The sequence below is a fragment of the Symphalangus syndactylus genome, chromosome 22, assembly GCF_028878055.3.
Source record: "Symphalangus syndactylus isolate Jambi chromosome 22, NHGRI_mSymSyn1-v2.1_pri, whole genome shotgun sequence".
NCBI lineage: Eukaryota > Metazoa > Chordata > Mammalia > Primates > Hylobatidae > Symphalangus > Symphalangus syndactylus.
The window spans coordinates 11,608,484-11,622,431 of record NC_072444.2 but is presented as its reverse complement, the minus strand read 5'-3'; the positions used below and the strand labels follow the sequence as shown (position 1 = coordinate 11,622,431).

Here is a 13,948-nt window from a genome sequence, read left to right as displayed (position 1 = left end):
TTTCACCATGTTAGCCAGGCTGGTCTCGAACTCCTGACCTCAGGCAATCCACCTGCCTTGACCTCCCAAAGTGCTGGGATTACAGGCACGAGCCACCGTACCTGGCCTCCAGTAGCTGTTTTTAAGGTAGCATCTAATGAAAGGACTGTGGGGTCATCTGGTGCAAGGCCAGAGATACAGAGCAGTGGTATCAGGGCCCAAGATGAGCCTAAGAGGCCGTGGAATACTCAGGAGGAGTATGAAGGATTTCAAGAAAGAGGAATGATGGGAGCAATGAGACAAGACATAGAGCAGAGAAGCAAACCTTGGAAGAGAGGAAATGGGAGGAGAAGAAGAGGAACAAGTTACAGAAAAAGGAGGAGGCCTTAAAAAGAAAGGGCTGGAGGATTTCGAGGAGAGAGTTGTTCCCCCAAAATTTTGCTGAGCACTTAGGTTTTGCTGAGCACTTACTATGTGCTATGCATTGTGCTAAATGCTTTGTATGCATTATTTCATTTTACCATCTCAACAGCCAATAACAAAAGACCCATAATATCCCCATTCCACAAGTGAGGAAACTCAGGCACACGGTAAAATAACTTGTATGAGGTCCCACAGATAGCACGAGGTGGCTCTAGGACATGAACCCAAATATGCTTGACTTAGGAACCCAAGCTCCTCACGTAGACGCTATTGAACTGTGTTTGGGTCAAGTCAACACTGACCGAAAAAAGGCCACCTCTCCTTCTTGCTCATGGGACCTCAGTTTAGTTCAGGCATTGGCAGCATTGTGCTCCAGGGAGATGGCCCTCTCCACTGACACAGGAGATGAGTCACACACAGTTTAAGCCTATCATACAACCCCATTCTCTTTTGCCTAATGACGCAGTTATGGCCAATGAGACGCAAGGATATGTCTGTTGGCTAAAGATAAAGGATTTCCTCCACGATACAAATGAATGTGCAAGAAGAAAGCTTTGTCCTTACCTCTGAATGGGGTTGTGAGAGGGTAGAGCAGCTGTCTTGCAACCACAAGGGGACAAGGCTGAGGATGATGTCAACACCCTGAGGATGGCATAGAGGAACCGTAGGAGGCACCTGGGTTAGAAATGCCATCATTTTGTTGCCAATTTATCCAACTCTAGAGCTGCCCGTCTCTTGACTACTTAAGACGTGAGATTACAAATGCCATTATAGTGTCATTACTCTGTTACTTGAAGCAGTGAGCACCTCATAAACATGCATGATTCCAACTCCCATATGCTGATGATTCTCAACTCTCTAATTCCAGTTCCGACTTCTCTCTCCCCCAAGCTAAAGATTTGTTGGAGATTTCTACTGCGATGTTCTAATAGCATCTCAAATTCATCATACTCCAGCCAGAATACACCATCTTCCCCGATACCTAGCTCCTCCCTCCATTTTTCTTGTCTCTCCTCTTAGTGAACAGCACTGCCATCCACCCATTTGCACCAACCAGGAAGCTGAGAGTCATCTTAGGGCTCCCTCTTCTTTTCATCACATGCCTACTTAATCTCTGTGTCAGGCATGGCCCATCTTTGCATCTCACTTGCCATATTACCATCATCTGCTTGTGAGTCCAACTCTCCCTCTGGACTTTGAAGACGTTGAGGGCAAAGATGGTCTCTATTCATCTCTGTACCCCCAATGCCTGGCACATAGTAGCACTCAACAAATGTTTCTTGGCTGGGCACGGTAGCTCACACCTATAATCCCAGCACTTTGGGAGGCCAAGGTGGAAGGATCACTTGAGCCCAGGAGTTAGTGTGAGCCCAGCATGGGCAACATAGTGAGATCCTATCTCTACAAAAAATAAAAAATTAGCTAGGCGTAGTGTTGCCCATCTGTAGTCCCAACTACTCAGTAGACTGAGGTGGGAGGATTGCTTGAGCCTGGGAGGTTGAGGCTGCAGCAAGCTGTGATCACACCACTGCACTCCAGCCTGGGTGACAGAGTGAGACCCTGTCTCAAAAAAAAAAAAAAGTTTCTGAAATGACTGGACAAGTGAATGAGTGGGTTAAATATAAAGGAGCAGCTGCATCACTGTCAGACTTGGTTCAGATACTTGAGCAAGTTTTTTTTTTTCTTTTTGAGACAGTGTCGCTCTGTCACCAGGCTGGAGTGCAGTGGCACGATCTTGGCTCACTGCAACCTCTGCCTCCTGGGTTCAAGTCATTCTCCTGCCTCAGCTTCCCGAGTAGCTGGGATTACAGGCACCCATGACCACGCCCAGCTAATTTTTGTATTTTTAGTAGAGACGGGGGTTTCACCATGTTGTCCAGGATGGTCTCGATCTCCTAACCTCGTGATCTGCCCGCCTCGGCCTCCCAAAGTGCTGGGATTACAGGTGTGAGCCACTGCGCCCAGCAATTTTTTTTTTTTTTTTTTTGGCTGAGATGGTGCAGCCAATGGAAAAAAAGTACTGGAGATGGGGTTTGGGGGATGATGGAGTAAATTCTAAAGCCTTGGGAAGGAGAGGGACGCTCCAACCTTTGAGTTGGAAGGATAGAAGGAGGGGAATGGATGGAGGTGTTGGGAGGTGGAGAGAAAGGTGTTCATATTTGATGACCTTGATAAAGAGAGCATTGAGGTCAACTTCTGAGGCTAAGGAATCAGTGGTGAAAAAGGTTTGGACTGGCCAGTGTGGAACACAAGAGGAAGTGCCCTGGAGAGAAATGGAAGGATTGTCTGGGGCAGAAGAGCCTCACTGATGTTTCCCAGTACTGATGTGTCATTTGCAAGGAGCCATTCACACGGCCCTGTTGACTTTCTCCAGCCGCACTTGGCAGTCTAGGTGCAGACGCCAAACAAATGGACAGTGGGATCGACTCCAGCCGGGGTGCTGGCAAGGCCAGTGCTGCTGAAAGTCAAGGGGTGAGGAACGGAAATTCCCACATGGGCTGTGCTGGGCATCAAAACATGTCATTTAATCCTCACCACAGTCCTGCAGGGGAGGTTTTATGATCTTCGGGTTTTTTCGCAGGAGGAAATGAGGCTCAGAGAGTTAATTGGCTTGGCTGGAGTCACACAGCCACAAGTAGCAGAGCCGAGCTGGGGTTCATATCTACGGCAGCCTGATTCTTCAACCTGTGCTCCCCTCACTGGAGGATTTACTGAGCGCTTATTATGTTCAGGCGTTGTGCTAAGTCCTTTCCATCCACCCTCCCATTCAGTACTCCAAATAACTTGGTACAGCAGAGATCATAATTTTCCCTGTTTTGCAGGTGAGCTTCAGAGGCCCAGTGAGGATAAGTCACACAGCCAAAGTCCCCCAGCAGTGGGTAGCAGAGCCAGCATCAGAATCAGGATGTGATAAGCCAGCATCATTACAGTTATAAGAACATACCGTAAGACTATAGTACTGGCAGATGAAGAGACAATTATGGAACACCAGTGGTGTGTCCGGACCCAGAGCTCTTAACCACTACATTTACTGCCTCCCTCTCTGCAAGTCGCTTCATTTATTTTTATTCCTTATGAACGAAAGTTTCAAACACACAAAACTAGAGAGAACAGTATAATGAGTTTATGTAATCAAACCCAGCTTAACTCATTCATCATTGCCCCAATATTCCCACACACTTCTTTTATCTTTTCTTTCTTTCTTTTTTTTTGAGACAGTGTTTTGCTCTTGTTGCCCAGGCTGGAGTACAATGGTGCAATCTCGGCTCACTGCAACCTCTGCCTCCTGGGTTCAAGCAATTCTCCTGCCTCAGCCTCCTGAGTGGCTGGGATTACAGGTGCATGCCACAATACCCGGCTAATTTTTGTATTTTTAGTAGAGACGGGGTTTCACCGTGTTGGCCAGGCTGGTCTCAAACTTCTGACCTCAAGTGATCAGCCCACCTCGGTCTCCCAAGCTACTGGGATTACAGGCGTGAGCTACCATGCCTGGCCCATGCTTCTTTTTTCTAAATTTTTTTTTTTTTTTTTGAAACAAAGTCTCACTCTGTTGTCCAGCCTGGAGTGCAGTGGCATGATCTTGGCTCACTGCAACCTCCACCTCCCAGGTTCAAGCGATTCTCCTGCCTCAGCCTCCCGAGTAGCTGGGATTACAGGCACTTGCCATCATGCCCAGCTAATTTTGTTTTTACTTTTAGTAGAGACGAGGTTTCACCATGTTGGCCAGGCTGGTCTCAAACTCTTGACCTCAGGTGATCCTCCCACCTTGGCCTCCCAAAGTGCTGGGATTACAGGCGTGAACCACTGCACCCAGCCTCTTTTCTTTTCTTTTTTTCGTTTCTTTTCTTTTCTTTTCTTAGAAGGAGTCTCACTCTGTTGTCCAGGCTGGCTGAAGTGCAGTGGTGCAATCTTGGCTCACTGCAACCTCCGCCTCCCGGGTTCAAGCAATTCTCTGCCTCAGCCTCCGTGCCCGGCCTTTTCTAAAATATGTTAAAGAAAATGTTAGACATCAAGTCATTTCACCCATAAATACTCCAATATGCATTTCTAATAGATAAGGATTTTTGTTGCATAATCACCATGCCATTATGTTAACAAACAATAATTAAGGTTTTTTTTGTTTGTTTGTTTTTTCTGAGACAGGGTCTCACTCCGTCACTCAGGCTGAGACCTCTGTTGTTTTTGTCTCATGGATCTCTTTTAAACTGTAACAACCATCATCCCTCTCATTCTTCTGTGCCATTGATTTGTCAGATAATTATTCTGGGTATTATGATTCTAATTTTTGCATATCAGGCACTGAAGCTTAAGGGACTTGTAGAAAGTCACCCAGCTAAGCGACAGACCTGTCATTTAGAATTGCTCCCAAAGTCTGTGTCACGAGTGTAGGAAGCTTAGTGCCCAAGAGGGTCCCAGCTGGGTAGAAGACAGGCAAGGCATCAGGGAGAATGGTCTAGGCCTGGCAAGGAAAAAGGGGAGGTGGAGGGTAATAGCAATTATAATGCTATTTTTTATTGATTCAGTGCTTGCAAGTGGCTGGGCATCTACAAAGAATTTTGAGGCACTATTTTATTCAGTCCTCACACAACCATAAATAGGTTATCCTTAAATTTTTTTTAATCGACAAGTAAAAATTGCATATATTTATGGTGTAACACATGATGTTTTGATGTATGTACATATTGTGGAATGGCTAAATCAAGCTATTTAACATATGCATGACTGTGCATACTTATTGTTTCGTGGTGGGAACACTTCAAATCTACTCTCTTAGCAATTTTCAAGTATACAGGTCATACTTATTGTCCTCGTTTTACAGATGAGGCACAGATCAGGGTGTGGAGTTGCCCCACGACCCACAGCTCATGTAGGCAAAGCTGCAACAGGCCTGTTTAACCCTCAAAGTCTATGCTTTTTCTTTTTCTTTTTCTTTTTTTAGACAGAGTCTTGCTCTCTGTCACTCAGGCTAGAGTGCAATGGCGCTATCTCAGCTCACTGCACCCTCCACCTCCTGGGTTCAAGCAATTCTCATGCCTCAGCCTCCCAAGTAGATGAGGTTACAGGTGCCCACCACCACACCTGGCTGATTTGTTGTATTTTTAGTAGAGATGGGTTTTCACCATGTTGGCTAGGCTGGTCTCTAACTCCTGACCTCAGGTGATCTGCCTGCCTCAGCCTCCCAAAGTGCTGGGATTACAGGCACGAGCCATCGTTACCAGCCTATGTTTGTTTGTTTTTTTAATTGTCTCTAGAAAGGGGACTTTTCAGAGATATGAGACTTTTTTGACGCCTCTTGGTTCAGAGGAGAAAACCCTGGCCTAGGGCCCAGACACCTGGGCTCCATCTCCATCTCTGCTGGAGACCTGAAATATGATGCCCAGCAAACCACACCCACCCTTAGTTTCTCCATCCGCCAAATGGAGCATCTACAGGAGATGATCCTGGATGGTCCTTCCACGGCCCCAGTGGCCAAGTTCTCAGAGGAGTGCTCCAGTGATGACACAGGCCCAGGGGGTGGTGATGCTGGAGAGGAAACCACTGTCGGTCTCCCCTTTCATGTCCACATAGTTCAGGCTTGTGGAAGTGCTTCCCTGGTACATCATGGAGCAGATCTTTTTCACGTGTGTGTACCTGTTCTCCCTCATTTCCTCCCTAGGAGTGTGAGGTCTGCCCTGCCTTGCTCTGGATTTCCCCTCAAGCCTCTGCTTGGAGCACCCTCAGGAAGTGGAACAGGCGTGGCACAGGGACTGTTTTTTTTCTTATGGTTTAAGATCCCCATCACATGCTTTGATGTCATCCTCATTGAAGAATCATCCCAAATCACAGGATCAAACCAATGGGTCATTTGATCTAGTGGTTAAAGCTGGGGCAGTTGGCAGAGGCAGGTCTATGGGGTATGGGACATGAAGCAGTGCCCTCAGTGCCAGGGCAAAGTCCACTGGACCTGGCCTGCATGCCACAGAAGGGGAGCAGAATGTCCCAGGACCTCCTCACTCATGGCCTGGGCTGGGAGCCACACAGGCCTCCTCCCACTGTCCCCAGGGCCAGATAATGCTTGTGGACAGCTACAAGGGCTCTGGGGAGTGGGCGGTCTTTAGAGAAAGGGACTGCCCCAGGGCGAATGGAGGCAAGTAGGGTCAGGAGGGGGCTCTGCATTGATGATCCTGAAATGAAGTATTGGAAGTGCTTTATAAACTGTGCAACATATAAACTGTGAAATGCAATAAATCCTTACTATAGGACCCTAAGAGTGCAGAGCAACAAAGAGGCTGCCCCAGGACGAATGGATCTGAGTTCAAGTTTTGACTTCTCCACATATCAGCTGTTTTATCTTGGGCAGGTTACATGACCTGTGTGTGTGAGTTTCCTCATCTATGAAACAACAAATGGGTAGAGTAATGATGTCTGTGGGCATTTCTAGTCCTGAGAGTCAAGGGTTCCTGGTGACTATCCTCCCCCAGCATTCTATGCCTTGCTGAAAACTGATGGCACAGAAGTGGGAGTCCATTTGCACAGGCACATAGCACATGTTTGACACATGGCAGACACTTAACAAACGTTGTTAACATTATCACAGTTGGGAATAACACGGGTTAGCATTTACTGAACAGTTAGTATGGGTAACCCCATGGCTTGCATACCATCTGTTGTTGCATAACAAATTATCCCAAAATGTAGCAGCTTAAGACAATAACAAACATTTATTATCTCGTACAGTTTCTATGGGTTAGGAATTCAAGAGCAGCTAAGCTGGGTGGTTCTGGATCTGGTCGCTAAGGAGGTTGTAGTCAAGATGTTGGCTGGGGCTGGGCGCGGTGGCTCAAGCCTGTAATACCAACACTTTGGGAGGCTGAGGCAGGAGGATTGCTTGATTCAGGAGTTTGGGACCTGCGTGGGCAACACAAAGAGACCTTGTCTCTACAAAAAAAAAAAAAAAATTAGCTGGGCATGGTGATGCGTGCCTGTAGTCCTAGCTACTCAGGAGGCTAAGGTAGGAGGATTGCTTGAGCCCAGGAGGTCAAGACTGCAGCAAGCTGTGATAGTGCCACTCCAGCCTGGGCAACACAGTGAGACTCTGTCTCAAAAAATAAATAAATAAATAAAAATATATATATATAGGCTGGGGCTGCAGTTGAGTTTAGCAGAATGCTTGAGTGGAGCTGGAGGATCTACTACCGAGATGGCACGCTCCTGGCCGGCAAGTTGGTGGAAGGCCTCAGTTCCTAAGTACACATACCTCTCCACAGGGCTGCTTGAGCATCCTTATAACATGGCACTGGCTTCCCCCAGGGCCAGTGATCCAAAAGAGCAAGACAAAAGTGGTACTATCTTTTATGACCTAGCCCGAGAAGTCACACACTATCATTTCCACTGTATTCCATTGGACACACAGACCAACCCTGATACAGTACAGGAGGCAACTGCACAGGACCTGATTACCAGGAGGCAAGAATTATTGAGCTCTATCTTGGAGGCCATCACAGTCTGTTCTAAGTGTTTTATAGGTATTAATTCATGTGTTAATTCATGACATTGATACCACTATCATCCCCATTTTACAGATGAGAAAACTGAGTCACACTAAGATTAGGTGACTTGCTTAAAGTTACACTTCTAAGAAATGGACTGGGGTGTTGTGATGGACTGAATGCTTGTGTTCCCCCAAAATTCACATATGGAAGCCCTAACCCCAAATGTGAAGGTATTTGAAGATGGGGCCTTTGGGAGGTAATTAGGGTTAGATCAGTTCATGAAAGTATGTCCAATGGGATTAGTGCCCTTATAAGAAGAGACATAAGGCTGGGCAGCTGGGCAGATGGGCATGGTGGCTCACGCCTGTAATTCCAGCACTTTGGGAGGTCAAGGCGGAAGGATCACTTGAGCCCAGGAGTTCGAGACCAGCCTGGGCAATAGAACAGACCTGGTCTCTACCAAAAAAAAAAAAAAAAAAATTAGCTGGGTGTAATGCCACACACCTGTAGTCCCAGCTACTTGGGAGGCTGAGGCAGGAGAATTTCTTGAGCCCAAGAGCTGGAGGCTGCTGCATTGAGCTATGATCACACCACTGCTCTCCAGCCTGGGCCACAGAGAGAGACCCGTCTTTAAAACAAAAGAAGAAGAGAGACACAAGAAAGCTTGCTCTCCTTTCTTCTCTCTCTGTTTCTCTTGCTGTATCTATGTCTCTCTGAAACCGCCTTTGCAAAAATTGTAACTAAGGAAACTATGACAGTGAAAGATTTCAGATCTAACCAACTCCGTCTTGCTTCTAACCTTTAAGCAGTCCTTGTTCATTCCTGGGCTTAAGCCAAACTAACCTAGGGAGGAATTTAGTTTGACCTGAAACAAAATTGATAATAACCCTTTCCTGAAAAGACCCCCTTCTTTTGTTGGGACCAGTCTGCTTTTGTAAGACTAACAAATTAGCTACAAGATTAGAAATTATGGTTTAGGGGTCATGCAGCCTCTGACTCCAAGAGTCTGAACCTCCCCCAAATTGCTCCTGTGGACATCACTATTGTAAAATCTAAGATCAGTGCTTAAGATATTTCGCAGACCCCGCACTTGATGGATCAGCTGACACCACCCAGGCCAGTAATCTGACTTAACCAGTTCTGCGATCTTACCCAGGAACAGAAGACAGCAAGAAACCTTGACTTTGACCCCCTTTATGATTCTATCTCCAACCTGACCAATCAGCACTCCCCACTTCCAGAGCCCCTACTCACCAAATTATCTTCAAAAACTCCCATCCCCGAATGCTAGGGGAGACTGATATGAGTAATAATAAAATTCCAGTCGCCCACACAGCCGACTCTGCGTGAATTATTCTTTCTCCATTGCATTTCCCCTGTCTTGACAAATCGGCTCTGTCTAGGCAGCAGGCAAGGCGAACCTGTTGGGCGGTTGCATCTCTCTCCCATTCTCTATGCATACACAGCAAGGTAAGACCATGTGAACACATAGCAGGAGGGTAGCTACCTCCAAGGCAAGAGAAGAGAACTCAGAATAAAATCACCTTGATCTTGGATTTGCCAGCCTCCAGAACTGTGAGAAGTAAATTTCTGTTGTTTAAGCCACCCAAGCTGTGGGATTTTAGCAGACTCATCAGGCTTTGCACTCAGAGGGTTCAGGATTTGACTTCAGAGCGCTGACTGTTTAGTCCTTGTTCTTAACCTTTCCCTCTTTCTCTGGTGCTAACACAGGCCCTGGCGCCCCCTGATTCCCGCCTGGCCCCTTGGCTGGGTGAGAGGCTCTCTCCACTGACAGTGAGGCCCGACGTGCCACTGGGAAGATTTGGAAACAGGACTAGGGGAAGCCTCTGGGGCAAACTCCAAGTCCAAGGGTTCAGTGCTGACCCAGATGTTCCTTTGTTTATACCCCTGGGAGACAGTCTTGGGGGCTCAGCTGCCCACCCACCTGGCCTGCCGCTCCCCACCCCCACAGCTTGAACCTGGGGTTTGCCACACACACCCTCAGGGACTAGCCAGATCACAAACAGTGAGCAGGAGGAAAACAAACTATATTTAAACCAGCAGTTGCTTCACAAACAAAGCTGGTGGGGGGAAAACACTAGAGACATGAAAAGACCAAATGTCAAAATCCATAATATGTTAAAATTTTAAGAATAAGCAAAAGATATAAAAAGGCAATTCACAGAAGAATAAATGTCAACGTCCCCAAAAACAAAAACGAAAAAAAAGTGCTCATCCTCACTAATTTAAAAATATCACATTAAAACCACAACAAAATCTGATTTTTCTTTGATCCAATAGACAAAAGTGTTAAAGATTAATAACATCTAAGCTCAGTGAGCGGTAGGGACATGGGCACTGGCACTGCTCTTGGCCCTGGGGGAAGAGGAGAGTGCAATCTGACAAAGAAAAATGTTAACTGTGCATACATGTGACTCAGCAATTATATTCTGAGGACTCTATCTTATCAAAAAACTAGAAAGATAACAGAAAGACATAATTAGATAGATAGATACAGATATGCAGATATAGAGAGCTATTTACACACCAGGACGTTTTTGCAATTTTGTTTGCAGTAGCAAAACGTTGGAAACAGCCCAAATGCCCATCAATGGGACAAATAAATAAATTGCCGTATGGTCACCTAGTGGAATATTATACAGAATTAGAATAAACAAATCTTGCCACACGTAACAACATGAGGGAAGCTCATAAATAGAATGTCAAGCAAAAGAGGACATCCTGTATAATTCTGTTTATATAAACTTTGAAAAAGGCAAAACGAATCTGAGCTGTCAGCATTCAGGAAGCTGGTTATCCTTGAGGAGGCCAGAAGGAAGCATGGGGCCCCTGCGAGTGCTGGTGATGGCCTGTTTCTTGACCCGGGTGTGGGTGATGCAGGTATACTCACTCTGAAAATGCCTTGAATTGGCTGGGCGCGGTGGGTCACGCTTGTAATCCCAGCACTTTGGGAGGCCGAGGCGGGCGGATCACGAGGTCAGGAGATCGAGACCACGGTGAAACCCCGTCTCTACTAAAAATACAAAAAAAAATTAGCCGGGCGTGGTGGCGGGCGCCTGCAGTCCCAGCTACTCGGAGAGGCTGAGGCAGGAGAATGGCGTGAACCCGGGAGGCGGAGCTTGCAGTGAGCCGAGATTGCGCCACTGCACTCCAGCCAGGGCGACAGAGCAAGACTCCGTCTCAAAAAAAAAAAAAAAAAAAGAAAATGCCTTGAATTGTACACTTAGGAATTGTGTACTTATTTTGTTTTTTTGAAACAGAGTTTCACTCTTGTCACCCAGGCTGGAATGCAGTGACGCGATCTCGGCTCACTGCAACCTCCACCTCCCAGGTTCAACCAATTCTCCTGCCTCAGCCACCCGAGTAGCTGGACCTACAGGCTAATTTTTGTATTGCTTGGTAGAGACGGGGTTTCACCATGTTGGCCAGGCTGGTCTCAAACTCCTGACCTCAAGTGATCCACCCACCTCAGCTTTCCAAAGTGCTGGGATTGCAATGTGTAGTTTTCTGAATGTATATTATACTTGAAGAAAAAGTTTACTAAACAAAAACAACAAAAAGCATACCCCAATAAGCATTCCAAATGTCCATGCAGAAAAATAAATACTTATTATATATACATAAATATTCCTCCAATTTTAAAACAATGGACATTGAGCTTTCCATATTGAATACCAATATCAAAAGATGTCAGCAATATATTGTTAGGCACAAACAGAAAAACACATGCCTATTAAATGTAATCTGATCCTATTCTTTTAAAAAATATTATACATGGGTATGTAAATACACGTATGTATCAAATATGTGGTACAGGCATAGAAAATAGATGGAAAGAAATCTCCAAACTGTTAAAAACTAGGAGCCAGGGCTCCTTAATGAGGCCCTCTAAAGGCTCCTTAATAAGCCCATTTAATGAGGCCCAGCAGGAAACTTGAGCCACAGCTGAGCAGAACTGGGCCCTCACCTCTGTCAGAGCTGGGCCCTGGCACAGCCCTGGGTAGGCCAGGGCCCACTTAGGATCAGAGTTTCTGGAAGCACCATGCAAGGCGAGCCCTGGGGGCCCTGGAACAGGCAGGTCAAGGCCAGGGGAGTGGACCCTGAGAGGTGGGATGAAGACATGAGAATTAGCCCTGGTCTCATGGGCCCCAGTGGTGTTGGGGGAAGTGGGAGGAAAACAGCCCTATCTGGACACACCAATTAATCATCACAACCCTCAGGACACCAAGGTCATAATGTTAGTAGGTAGAATAGCCAGGCCTTGATCCCAAATCTATCTGAATCTCAAATTAGAGGCTCTGCACTGGGCTGGGGAGGGCGTGGTGAAGACAGCAGAAAGGAGCACGGTGCCCTGTACAAAGACGCAGAACCCCACGGCAGGAATCACAGAAGTGGCTTTGGCCCAGTGCCCGCAGCTAAGCCACCCTCTGGGGTCAGAACTCAACCACTAAATCTGGCCCCAAGGGCCACTCCGTTAACTCAGCACTGACACCTCCAGCTCCAGCTTCCAGCAGCCTGGAGGCTGGCCCCAGCCAAAATAGATCCCAGGAGCAAGAGCCAGGTCTGTCTACTGTGCCTCTGTACACAAACACCCCCAATCCCCCTACTCACTCTCCACCCTACTTTCCCCTGCCCCCTTCACCCACCCCGCCCCTGTGTTCTGAGTCACTCGGGACATGATGGCTATTAAGGAGATGGCAAGAGTAGGGGCAGAGGAGCAGGGGTGGCTGGAACAGCCCGGGTCCCAGGTTCAAGTCCCCAGAGTTGAGCCAGATGTGGCCTGGCTGATTGTCCTAAGCAACTTAGAACAAACAAATTTAGCGGGTGTGGGACAGCAGTCGGCAGTTGGGAGCCTGCTGTGTACTGGGTTTGTTCAGTCTGTACAACTGTCGGTATTAGTGTCTCCATTTTACAGATAAAGAAACTGAGTTCAGAGGTGAAGTAACTTGTCCAAGGTTACCTACAGCTTCGACCACTGAACCAAGGAAAACGTAGATTTTGAGCACAGTCCTGCTACATACTAGGAGGAAAGCCATGTGGCTTGGGCAAGTTACTTTACCTCTGTAAGCCTCAGTTTCCTCATCTGTAAAGATGATATTAAATTAATATTTAAGTTATAAAATTGTGAGGATTCAAAAAGGTAATGTTAATCCGAGTGCTGTGGCACACACCTGTAATTCCAGCTGCTCAGGAGGCTGAAGCGGGAGGATCGCTTGAGCCCAGGAGTTCGAGGCTGCAGTGAGCTGTCATTGCACCACTGCACTCCAGCCTGGGCAACAGAGCAAGACCCCATCTTTAAAAACAAAAAAAGGTAATGTTAAAACTCTTAGCATGGTATCTGGTACATAGAATGTCCTTAGAAAATGTTTGTTTTACTTTTTTTTGAGACAGGGTCTCTCTCTCTCTCTCTCTCTCTCTCTGTCTCTGTTATCCAGGCTGAAGTGCAGTGATGCAGTCACAGCTCACTGCAGCCTCAACCTCCCGGGCTCAAGTGATCCTCCTGCCTCAGCCTCCGACTAGCTGGGACTACAGGCATGCGCCCCCACACCTGGGTAATTCTTTTTATTTTTTGTAGAGACAGGGTCTCGCTATGTAGTCAGGCTGGTCTCGAACTCTTGCCCTCAAGCAATCCTCCCACCTTGTCCTCCCAGTCTTAGCAAATGTTATTATGATTAATTTAATTATCTGACCAATGAGAGAGTTTACTTCCTCAGAGCAGTGGGGTTAGCGAAAGTTTTTAACCTTCCTAGATCAATCCAGGATGTCTTCCTGAAAGAAGCAGCATTTCTGTCCCATTTTAACCTGAGACCATGAATTCCCTAGGTATATAAGGTTGTGATGGGGTAAGCATGGGGAGCATTTGGTAGAAGAGAGCACAACTTGGATAGGGAGAATTGCCTCAGTCTGGGTGTGGGGGGTCAGGCCAGGTCTAAACACAGGCAGGACTCCAGATCTCGTTCTCGGAGAATGTCCCAACATCCTGCTTGGGTACCTTGGATGATAAACAGGTTGTCACCCTCCAAACCCCAAGTGAACCTGATAAATCCTGGCAA

General features: G+C 46.8%; 1 protein-coding gene across 6 annotated transcripts in view; it reads right to left on the bottom strand.

The window, feature by feature from the left end:
- Nucleotides 1-13,948, bottom strand: part of TRIM63 (tripartite motif containing 63) — a 60,082-nt gene that overhangs the window by 18,230 nt on the left and 27,904 nt on the right. Inside the window, exon 1 of one of the 6 annotated variants that reach the window (XM_063631145.1) lies at nt 10,786-11,079. The exons of the other annotated variants lie outside the window; for them this stretch is intronic. The gene's annotated coding sequence lies outside the window, so the exon portion shown is untranslated. Of the gene's footprint in view, nt 1-10,785; nt 11,080-13,948 lie in introns of those variants that run through there. 6 annotated transcript variants of the gene reach the window in all.